Here is a 12,672-nt window from a genome sequence, read left to right on the forward strand (position 1 = left end):
CTATGTTTTCCACATAGCCTTAGGGCTTTATCCAACTTCAGCAGCCACCGCTAATCAAATGCCGAAAGTTCGGGTTCGGATTGACTCGAGCATGCTCCAGGTTCGCTCATCTCTAGCAGACACCAGATGGAGGCATGAATGACCCCATTAATGTAATTGGAATCTCTTATGGTCCGTTTACACAGAGCTATAATTCGCCCAATGGATTGTTTAACGATTTTGAAACAACAATTTTGTTTTTATAACAATCAGCTTTTAGACGAATAAATCGTTATTACGATCGTTTTTAAGATTGCTTAAAGAGGGTGTACCATCAGGCCTGATACCCATGGATAGAACGGCGCCTACACGGGAACCGGGCCACGGCTTGAAAAACGGACCGCAGCACCAGCTTCCCCGTGACGGTGCCGTTCTATTCGTGGGTCACATTAACGAGGATGTCCCTGATGGTACATCCTCTTTAACCCTTTAAGGACAGAGCCAATTTGCATTTTTGCACTTTTTTTCCTCCTTGTGCTTAAAAGGCCATAGCAGTTGCATTTTTTCACAGGCTGAATTTTTTCATAAAGTACACTGCAAAACTAAATAAAAAATCAGTGTGTTGAAATTGTAAAAAAAACAATTTTTAAAATTTTTTATTAGGGGGGTATTTGTTTTTATGCCTTTCACCCTGGGGTAAAACTGACTTTTTGTTTATTTTCCTCAAGTCGTTAAAATTACAAAGATATGTAACATGTATAACTTTTATTGTATCTGATGGCTTGTAAAAAATTCAAACCATTGTTAACAAATATGTTTCTTAAAATCGCTCCATTTCCATGCTTATAGCGCTTTTATCCTTTGGTCTGGGCAGGGCTGTATTAACAGCTGCTGCTGCCCTAGGCACTAAACCTGAAGACGCCCCATCTTCACGCACCTATTGGCAATACCAGACCTGACCAATACCACCATACCCCCCACCCCCCTGGAAAAGACACCTGATTTACTGGCAAGTCTAAACGGGAGGAGGGAAACTAAAAAAATAAAAACAAAAAAATTAGTTTTTTCTGTCCCGCTGCTCCCTGGTGCTGCCCCCCTGCAAGGTGCTGCCCTAGGCACCGGACCACAGGTGCCTAATGGTAAATACGGCCCTGTCTATGGGGCTGTGTGAGGTGTCATTTTTTTTGCACAATGATGTGTTCTTTCTATCGGTACCTTGATTGCGCTTATGCAACTTTTTGATCGCTTTTTATTACAATTTTTTTTGGATTTGATGCGACCAAAAAATGCGCAAATTTGCACTTTAGGATTTTTTGGTGCTTACACCGTGAGAGATCGGGAATGTGATAAATTAATATTTTGGGCGATTACGCAGCGATACCAAACGTTTGTTTATGTTTATTTATAACATGGGGAAAGGGGGGTGATTCAAACTTTTATTAGGGGAGGTTTTTTTTTTATTAATAATCATATATATATATATATATATATATATATATATATATATATATATATATATATATATATATATATTTTTTAAACAGATTTAGTACTAGAAGCCCTACTGGGGGACTTCTAGTATAAGCACACTGATCTCTCATTGAGATCTACGCTGAATAGTTATACTGCATAGATCAATGAGATGCAGCCGAAAGCAATCGAGTGCCGAGCCGGGATCAGCGCCATTACGACACAGACCAGGTAACGGATGTGTCGATCGTTCCCACTAGACACCAGGGATCAAGCCCACTAGACACAGGGATGTGGACAGCCCGCATTTTAAATGCAGCTGTCAACTTCTGACAGCAGCATTTAAAATGCTGATTAGCGGGCATGGCCTGTGGCAGTTCAGAGCGGGGTTGCCGCACGGCCCCCCTCTGAAGTCCCCGAGGCGACCACAGGCCCTATGTCGTTAACCCTTAGACGACCCAGGGCGTATAGTTACGCCATGGAAGTCTGTCCCCAGACGACCTAGGGCGTAACTGTACGCCCTGGGTGTTTCTCCTGCTATGAAGCGTGCTCCGGAGCGGAGCACGCTTCATAGCAGGTGGGGGCCGGCTGCAATCAGCAGCCGGGACCTCACCGGTAATGACACGCTGCAGCGATCGCGCTGCCGCGTGTCATTAACTCCTTAAACGCCGCGATCGCGGCGCGACTGCGGCGTTTAAGTGTAAGTGACAGGGGGAGTCCCCTGTCACCTACCGATCGGGACCCCCGCAGTGTGACTGCGGGGGTCCCGATCGGTAAAACGGGCCGCCGGAGCTCTCTCACCTGCCTCCGTGCGGTCCGATCGGCGCTCTGGTCACTGAGCCTGCACAGGCAGGCTCAATGAGCAGAGCGCCGATAACACTGATCAATGCTATGCCTATGGCATAGCATTCATCAGTGTATAAATCCAAGTAGTGAATGTAAAAGTCCCCCAAAGGGACTTCAAATGTGTAAAAAAAAAAAAAGTTAAAAACACTAACACACTACCCCAAAACCCCTCCCCCAATAAAAGTTGAAATCACCCCCCTTTCCCATTATATAAATAAAACATATAAAAATAAATAAATAGATAAACATATAATATACCGTAGCGTGCGTAATTGTCCGATCTATTAAAATATAACAAGCGTCATTGCGAACGGTAAACGGCGTACACGAAAAGAGGGAAAAAAGTGCGCGGATTACCGATTTTATGTTACATTATATATATATAAAAAAATTAATAAAAAGTGATCAAAACGTCCGATCTTCACAAATATGGTATTAATAAAAACTAGAGATCATGGCGGAAAAAATGACACCCCATACAGCCCCGTAGGTGAAAAAATAAAACCGTTATAAGCGTCACAATAGTCCCATTTTATTTATAATTAATTGCCAAAAAAAAGGATTTCATTTAAAAAAAATATATAACATTAGAGAATCTGCGTAAACCTGCATATGGTTGTGTTCGTACTGACCTATAGAGTAATGGTATCATGTCGCTTTTACCATATAGTGCATTACGTAGACACAGGAACCCCCCAAACGTTACCATATTGCATTCTTTTTTGCGATTTCACCAATTTATATCTTCATAAATAATATATTTGGAATTCCATCATACATGTTATGGTAAAATGAAAGACGCCATTACAAAGTACAACTATTCCTGTAAAAAACAAGCACTTACATGGCCTGTAGATAAAAAACTGAAAGTGCTGGAGCTCTTAGAAGGGGAGGAGGGAAAAACGGAAACACTAAGATCAAAATTTGCGCGGTCCACTGGGTCATTTTGGGCCTGGTCCTCAAAGGGTTAAGGGCTTAAAGCGTAACTGTCATTTTTTTATTGCAGAAATCAGTAGTATAAGCGATTTTAAGAAACTCTATAATAGGTTTTATCAGCCAGAAAAGCCTCCTTCTGTACTCGAGAAGCAATTTCCCAGCCTCCCCCCCCTGACTTCTTATCTGTGCATTATCAGGCAAACACGTCTTCATTACAGAGAAGCCAGTGAAGACTGGTTCTGCTCTCCCATTTTATCCTTATGGAGGGGCCGAGGGAGGTGAGGGAGCTGGAAGAGGTGACATGAAGGTCAGTCGTTTGTAGACTGTCTGGTTACCTAAAACGCTGGATTCTGGGGTCAGAAAGGTCAGTGCAGGTCAGGTCAGGTTCTTGTGCTGTGCAGGACTGCTCCGTGCTCAGTCACCCCTAACAGCCCCTCCCCTCTCCATGGCCACATAATGGACACAGAAATCCTGCTTCATCTGATGTGAGGGGGAAGGCTGGGAGATTGCTTTTTCAGTACAGAAGGAAACTCTTTTGGTTTATAAAACCTATTACAGAGTTTATTAAAATCGCTTGTACTATTGATATTTAATGTTTTAAAAAAAATGAAATGACAGTTACGCTTTAAGCCCATCTCACACATAAGGTGAATCGTTGAAACACTGTTTACACAAAGCGATCTGCGAATTTTTAGCCAACGACAATTTGAGAACATGTTGAAAGATCACAATGAACGATTTTTCGCTCGTCGCTTGATTGTTCGCTATTGGAGATGAGCGAACTTCGAGCATGCTCGAGTTGATCCGAACCCGTACTTTCGGCATTTGATTAGCGGTGGCTGCTGAAGTTGGATAAAGCCCTAACGCTATGTGGAAAACATAGATATAGTCATTGGCTGTATCCATGTTTTCCAGACAACCTTAGAGCTTCTAAGTTCAGCAGCCCCAGCTAATCAAATGCCGAAGGTTCGGATCGACTCGAACCCGAACTCGGTTCGCTCATCTTTATTCGCTATGTTTACATGAGCAGATTCTCGCTTAAATGCAATCGTTATTGCAAAAATTTGAACGATAATCGTTCCTTGTAAACACACCATTAGGTGTCTGTGTGCACCTTTTAATGTCCGTTCTTGACTATCCAGCACCTTCTGTGACAACCAAGCGCTTGTTACACCAATTTTTCTTTGCAATGATACCCTTAGGCCATGTTCACACAACGTATGTTTTACATAAATCACGGCTATTGTTGCAATATGCAACAACGGCCGTGATTCATGCAAAACATACGTTACGTTTGAATGAATGGAATCCAGGCAGGAGCGTATACATAGTTTACACTCTGTCCGGAATTCCATACGGCTGCACGGAAAACTGACATGTCAGTTTTCTGCAGCCGCTATTCATTGCATAGCGCCCGCAGAAGACATGTCACTTCACACAATGGGGCGTGCGGCGGTGAATTGGGATGCGGGTGCACACTGATGTGCCCGCATCCCAATTAATCAGAAATGAAGATCCTCTGTAGTACCGTCCAGGATGATCTTCTCTGACACCAGCCGCTCTGTGACCTTAAAAATCTGTCAGATAAATCTCTCCGTGTAAACCCACTATTAGGCTATGTTCACACACCATATTTTTTTATGACAAGAAGGCCCATTGTTTTCAATTTAATGGATAATGCAATGATTTGCATTGTTTCACACAATGTACTGAACAATGGCCGTTTTGCTATGGTCGTTGAAATAATGTTCATGTCATTTCTTTCCAGATGTTGTCCATAGACCTCAATAGACCGGCCATTGTTCAATGCTAAAAACAAAACTTTTGTTTTGAGTGCCAAATAACAGCCATTGTTTATGTATCGTGGAAACATAGCCTTAAAGTGTCACTGTCTTAAGGGTGCCTTCACACATACTGGATCCGCAGTGGATTTCACGCTGCGAAATCTGCTGCGGATCCAGTGCCATTCGTCCCCATGAGAGCACACGGCAGTGTACTGCCGTGCACTGATTGGCTGAGCGGGACCTGAGCCGGGAGCCTCAGATGCAGCCACGGCGCCGAGCAGGTAATGTATGCTCTCCGCTGCGGGTGGCGGGGGGTCAATTCACATACTAACAGCGGGATGTTAATCCCGCTGCGAGTATGTGCTCTCATAAAGATGAATCGCACTGGATCCGCAGCGGATTTCATGTGTGAAGGCACCCTAACTTTCAAAATCTAAATCAACAGGGTATATAAAATAAAGCGTTTGCAATTTACTTATATTTATTTTTAGTTATAACTAGAGATGAGGTAGCCAGGCCAAGGTTTGGGTTCATACGAATCGTTGGCATTTGAATCCTCCTGTCTGCCTGCTCCGTGCGGAAGGTGGAGACTGCCCGAGTCTCTCTGAAAAACATGGATACAGCATAGTTCATAGGCTGTATTCCTGTTTTCCCACCTGTATTCCTGTTACCCATGGACTGGGAAGACAGCGGGATTCAAATGCCGTTGGTTCGTATGAACCCGAACCTCGGCCTAACTCTCTCATCTCTAGTCATCCTGCTTTAAAACAAAGTTATACTTGCTTAAAAACTAGGTCCAGTCTCCTGAAGGCAGCGTTTTGGTTTTGTGCTGGTTGAAAAAAAAAGACTAAACTCAGGAAGTCTTGATCTGTACAAAGTGTCACGGCTCAATGTGTCCATCAATCACATCACTACAAGGCTGTGAGCTCTCAGATTTCCTGTGTTTAGTCTGTTTTTCTTTTCTTTAACCCCTAGGCGACCTAGGACGTAGCGGTACGTCCTGGAAGTCTGTCCCTAGACAACCCTGGACGTACCGGTACGTCCTAAGCTATAAAGCGTGTTCCGAAGCGGATTGCAGCCGGCCCCCACCTGCTATGAAGCGCGCTCCGCTGCAGCGTGACATTAACTCTTTAAACGCCGATCGTTAAAACGGACCGCCGGAGGTCTCTCACCTGCCTCCGTGTGGTCTGATCGTCGCTCTGGTCACTGAGCCTGCACAGGCAGGCTCAATCAGCAGAGCGCCGATAACACTGATCAATGCTATGCCTATGGCATAGCAATGATCAGTGTAAACATCTAAGTTATCTATGTACAAGTCCCCCAAAGAGACTTAAAATGTGTTTAAAAAAAAAAAAAAAGTTAAAAATCACTAACACACTACCCCAAAACCCCTCCCCCAATAAAAGTTTAATTCACCCCCCTTTCCCATTATATAAATAAAACATATACAAATAAACATATAATATACCATAGGGTGCGTAATTGTCCGATCTATTAAAATATAACAAGCGTCATTGCGAACGGCGTAGACGAAAAGAGGGAAAGTGCGTGGATTACCGATTTAATGTTACATTATAAATTAAAAAAAAAATAATAAAAAGTGATCAAAACGTCCGATCTTCACAAATATGGTATTAATAAAAACTAGAGATCATGGTGGAAAAAATGACATCCCATACAGCCCCATAGGTGAAAAAATAAAACTGTTATAAGCGTCACAATAGGGCCATTTTATTATTTATTTGCCAAAAAAAAGGATTTCCTTAAAAAAATATGTATAACATTAGAGAATCTGTGTAAACCTGCATATGGTTGTGTTCGGACAGACCTATAGAATAATGGTATCCTGTCGCTTTTACCATATAGTGCATTACGTAGATACAGGAACCCCCCAAACATTACCATATTGAATTCTTTTTTACGATTTCACCTATTTATATCTTCTTTGTAAATAATATATTTGGGATTCCGTCATACATGTTATGGTAGAATGAAATATGCAAAAAATCAGAGCGGCACTCCGTGACAAGCGGGTGGTGCACGAGGAAGGGAGCACAATCCCAACAAAATCCAAGAGAGCAAAAATCCCGGCAACTCACCACTGGATCATCATGTAGTATAGCTTTATTTCCATAAATCAAGTGTGAACATATTAACAGCAGAATATGCTGTTAATATGTTCACACTTGATTTATGGAAATAAAGCTATACTACATGATGATCCAGTGGTGAGTTGCCGGGATTTTTGCTCCCATGGTAGAATGAAAGACGCCATTACAAAGTACAACTATTCCTGTAAAAAACAAGCCCTTACATGGCCTTGTAGATAAAAAACTGAAAGTGCTAGACCTCTTAGAAGGAGAGGAGGGAAAAACGAAAGCGCAAAGATCAAAATTTGCGCGGTCCACTGGGTCATTTTGGGCCTGGTCCTCAAAGGGTTAAAGGGGTTATCCAGCGCTACAAAAACATGGCCAATTTTCCCCCTCTCTTGTCTCCAGCTCAGGTGTGGTTTGCAACTAAGCTCCATTTACTTCAATGGAACTAAGTTTGAAACCCCACCCAATCTGGAGACAAGAGAGGGGGGAAAGTGGCCATGTTTTTGTAGCGCTGGATAACCCCTTTAACCAGCACAAGACTAAAAAGCTGCTTTCAGGAGACTGGACCTGGATTCCACTGCAATTCCTGATACTGTGAATTGTATGGGTTTACACACTCGCAGTGCATCTTTTTATTTCGCTGCAAGTATGGAAACCTCGCCATCCTTAATTGCTGCTGGCTGGTGAATTCTTTACCTGTACACACTCTGGCCTGCTTCTGTGGTTCCCAGCTCCCTGATGCTACAGCCACTGATTGGCTGTGCGGGACGTCAGGGAGCCGGGGGGGGGGGGGGCGAGGTTTACATAGCGAAATAAAAAATCAGCTGTGAGTATGTAAATCCATATAAACTGACAGTACCAGGAATCTCGTACCAGAACTTGCAGCATAAAACCACTTTGATTCAGGTACGTGTGAACCCACCCTAAAGGTGCATTCTTATGTACAGGATCCGCAGCAGATTTGAGGGCGCAGAAGTTGTAGATTCAAAGCAAATCTGCAGTTTCAAATCTGGGCCATCAAATCTGCTGCCGATCCAGTACTTGTGAGCGCACCCTTAAAGGGAATCTGTTTTATAGGTCACAGCACTCTATTCAACATGGTATTTGCAGCTTAAAGGACAAGTGCCATGAAAAACTTTTTCCCAGTAATTGAAGCACATTACAAAGTTATATAACTCTGTAATATGCTTCAATCACCTATCTGCCTCCCTTCCCTGCCTTTTCCCCCCTCCATCCCCCACCAGGAAGTGTCCTGACTCACACAGACCTCATTACTGTCGTCACCGTCACCAGGCAGCTCCTTCTTGTGAGGATGAGTCATCAGCAGGAGGGCTGCTCTAGGTCCTGTTACACCAGCCTCCCCCTCCCCTCCTTGTCAGGTGACTCTGCTTGCTCAGCTTATCTTCTCTAGTGACATGACTAATTCACTCACTTAGTCCATGGCAGCAGGAGAGAGGGTATGAGGTGGGGGGGCTGCCTATCTGCCAGAGTCAGTCGGAGGGAAGATAAGCATGACATGTGACAAGTGATGGCCAGGGGCGGTCTTGGCATTTCTGGGGCCCCAAGCGAAGTTATGTCTGGGGCCCCCCCTCGACACGCATTCCATAACAATAGACCGCTGTGTGTTGCCCCAGTAGTATATACCCCTTGTGCGCTACCGCCAGTAATATATACTCCTTGTGTGCTGCCCCCAATAGTATATACCCCTTGTTTGCTTCCCCCAGTAGTATATAGACCCCTGTGTGTTCCCCCAGTTATATATAGCCCCCCCGTGTGCTTCCCCAGAAGTATATAGACCTACTGTGTGCTGCCCCAGTTGTATATAGCCCCCCTGTGTGCTCCCCCCATTTATATAGACCCCCGATGTGCACTCCCCCAGTTAAACAGACCCCTGTGTGCTCCCCCTCCCATATAGTATATAACACAATAAAACAAACACTTATACTCACCTGGGTCCGGGTGTCTCCTCTTCTCTTCACTCTTGTGGCCGCAGGAAGGGTTTTCCCTGCGATCACAAGAGGCCGCGCTCCACAAGGACAAAGCTGCCACTTGTGACCACAGGGAAAACCCTTCCTGCAGCCACAAGAGTGACTGACAGGAAGGGGGCCAATGTCTCCCGCCCTGTGAGTGCTGCTGCTGCATGTAACTATGAGTGCTTATTACGAGCGCTCATAGTTACAGTTCAGATGGCAGCAGCGAGCGGGGCAGTGGCCCTGTCCAGCGGTTTTGCGCACAAGAGCGGGGCGTGGGGGCCCCCCCGGATGTTGTGGGCCCCAAGCGATCGCTTGGGGTGCTTGGTGCCAAAGACCGCCACTGGTGATGGCTTGCAGTTGTTCAGCCAATGGGAGCTGAGCAAGCTGTCACCTGACAAGGCAGGGGAGGGGGGAGGCTAGTGTAACAGGAGAAGGAGCTGAGAGAAGAGCTTGGTGACAGTGACGACAGTAATCAGGTCTGTGTGAGTCAGGACACTTCCTGGTGGGGGGTGGAGGGGGGAAAAGACAGGGAAGGGAGGCAGATAGGTGATTGAAGCATATTACACAGTTATATAACTTTGTAATGTGCTTCAATTACTGGGAAAAAGTTTTTCATGGCACTTGTCCTTTAACCGTCCATGTAGCAGCAAATGTGCAATCTTAATGTAACCAAGTGTCAAAGAAGAGTTGCGCCTCTCCGGGCCATGCCATGGTCTATAGTTCCTGTGCCACTGATGATGTGCATGTCCTGCATCCCAAACTCATTCAAGCACCTTAGCCAAGAAGAGCGCCCCTTCCGTCCTGAGCAGTGAAGCTTACTTCCATCAATGCACATGTGCCGCTCTTCTGGTGGGTTTTTGAATTTATTTTTTTTTTACAGCATGTGTCGTGCGATATAATCAATGATATAGTTTTATAGATTGGGTCGTTACGGACGTGGCGATACCAAACATGTATAGTTTTGTGTTTTCTAGGGGGTTTATATATGGGGAATGCATTTTTATTACTAGGGAGGACTGGAGGGATTTTTTTTTTTTTTTCATATGTTGCAAACTTTTTTTTATTTTAACTTTTACACTAGTCTACATTTAATGTACACTAATGTATACTATCAAGGCTGTGGAGTCGGAGTTGGAATTAGTTTTGGCTGGAGTCGGGAAAAATGTACTCCAACTCCACCTTTAAAAAAATCTTAGTTCATATCAAAACTCAAATTTTAAATTGTTTTTGTAATATATATTATGAGCAACATTCTAATAGGACACTGGCCCTATTAGATAAGGGTGGTCAGGGAAAAGTTGTTGGTCACTATTTGGCAGCTTGTTTCTGAGCTTGAAGAGTCCATTGTGTGGGGAGAGATCTGTGCTGTTCTCTTCCTGGATGCTGGATGACTGTATATGAGCAGCAGTGTGATATAAAGATAACCTGTGTAATATAGAGGAGGAGGAGAAGACATAAGTAGTGCAGCAGTAACCTCTGTCCTCAATGTGGTGTTTTTCTTCAGTGTTCTATGGCTGCAGCTGTGTGTGTGTGTACGCGCGCGCGTGCGCTATGGCTGCAGCAGGCTATGTGTGTGTGTGTGTGTGTGCGCGCGCGTGCGCTATGGCTGCAGCAGGCTATGTGTGTGTGTGTGCGCGCGCTATGGCTACAGCAGGCTGTGTGTGTGTGAGTGCGCTATGGCTGCAGCAGGCTGTGTGTTTATGCGTGCTAAGGCATTCCCCCACACCCACAGTGACCCCTCTATATCACTATGTGAGACCCTCTGTATATCACTATGGCTGACCCCTCTATATTACCGGGATCTGGCATTGTTAGCAGTGTATGTATGGTGAATATTTAGTTAGAAACATAGAAGATTGTCAGCAGGAAAAGACCACCTGCTCAATGTAGTCTAGTTCTGAGTTGTTCAGAATCCGCTCTTAATTTCTGCTTGAAATTCCTCCGAGTCATATATATACACTCACCGGCCACTTTATTAGGTACACCTGTCCAACTGCATGTTACCACTTAATTTCTAATCAGCCAATCACATGGCGGCAACTCAGTGCATTTAGGCATGTAAACATGGTCAAGACAATCTCCTGCAGTTTAAACCGAGCATCAGTATGGGGAAGAAAGGTGATTTGAGTGCCTTTGAACGTGGCATGGTTGTTGGTGCCAGAAGGGCTGGTCTGAGTATTTCAGAAACTGCTGATCTACTGGGATTTTCACGCACAACCATCTCTAGGGTTTACAGAGAATGGTCCGAAAAAGAAAAAACATCCAGTGAGCTGCAGTTCTGTGGGTGGATGTTGATGCCAGAGGTCAGAGGAGAATGGGCAGACTGGTTCGAGCTGATAGAAAGGCAACAGTCACTCAAATAGCCAACCGTTACAACCAAGGTAGGCAGAAGAGCATCTCTGAACGCACAGTACGTCCAACTTTGAGGCAGATGGGCTACAGCAGCAGAAGACCACACTGGGTCCCACTCCTTTCAGCTAAGAACAGGAAACTGAGGCTAAAATTTGCACAAGCTCATCGAAATTGGACAGTAGAAGATTGGAAAAACTTTGCCTTGTCTGATGAGTGTCGCAGCAGAAATCGAGATTCGGATGGTAGGGTCAGAATTTGGCGTCAACAACATGAAAGCATGGATCCATCCTGCCTTGTATCAACGGTTCAGGCTGGTGGTGGTGGTGTTGGTGTCATGGTATGGGGAATATTTTCTTGGCACTCTTTGGGCCCCTTGGTACCAATTGAGCATCGTTGCAATGCCACAGCCTACCTGAGTATTGTTGCTGACCATGTCCATCCCTTTATGACCACAATGTACCCAACATCTGATGGCTAATTTCAGCAGGATAATGCGCCATCTCAATCCAATAGAGCATCTTTGGGATGTGGTGGAACGGGAGATTCGCATCATGGATGTGCAGCCGACAAATCTGCAGCAACTGTGTGATGCCATCATGTCAATATGGACCAAAATCTCAGAGGAATGCTTCCAGCACCTTGTTGAATCTATGCCACGAAGAATTGAGGCAGTTCTGAAGGCAAAAGGGGGTCCAACCCGTTACTAGCATGTTGTACCTAATAAAGTGGCCGGTGAGTGAGTAAGTATATATATATATATTTTATATTATATTATATATATTATATTATATATAATTTATATATATTATATATATAATTTTTTTTTTTTTTTTATTGGGATTTCCTCTCTGTTGTTCACGCTGCAAAATTTCCAAGCAGAATTTGCTGCCGCAAATCTGCTCTCTGCCCCAAAGAATTGACATGTCACTTCTTTGGGCGAATTCCGCCAGAGGAATCCTATAGAAGTCAATGGGGCTTGAATTCTGCTTAAAATTCTGCTTGAAATCGGCTCCTATTCTGCCAGAGCAGAAAAGAAGAGGAATTTCAAGCAGAAATCTTTCCTCTTCAATTTCTCGTCTATTGCTCAGAGTGCATGATCCCATAGAAGTCAGTAGGGCTTAAATTCAGCTGTGAGCGGGTCTCCCGTTGTCTGAGGTCTGATCCACTCGATCACCATGGAGAATCCTGCTCCTACTACTTCAGACAAGCCTCCTCAGTCATCCCAGGCGGTAAGTG

At 44.4% G+C, this 12,672-nt stretch overlaps 1 protein-coding gene across 2 annotated transcripts in view; it reads left to right on the forward strand.

Annotated features, from left to right (window-relative positions):
- The window catches only part of TJP3 (tight junction protein 3), a 162,431-nt gene that overhangs the window by 1,518 nt on the left and 148,241 nt on the right, over positions 1-12,672 (forward strand). The window lies entirely within an intron of this gene.

The sequence above is a fragment of the Dendropsophus ebraccatus genome, chromosome 3 (assembly GCF_027789765.1).
Source record: "Dendropsophus ebraccatus isolate aDenEbr1 chromosome 3, aDenEbr1.pat, whole genome shotgun sequence".
Classification (NCBI taxonomy): domain Eukaryota; kingdom Metazoa; phylum Chordata; class Amphibia; order Anura; family Hylidae; genus Dendropsophus; species Dendropsophus ebraccatus.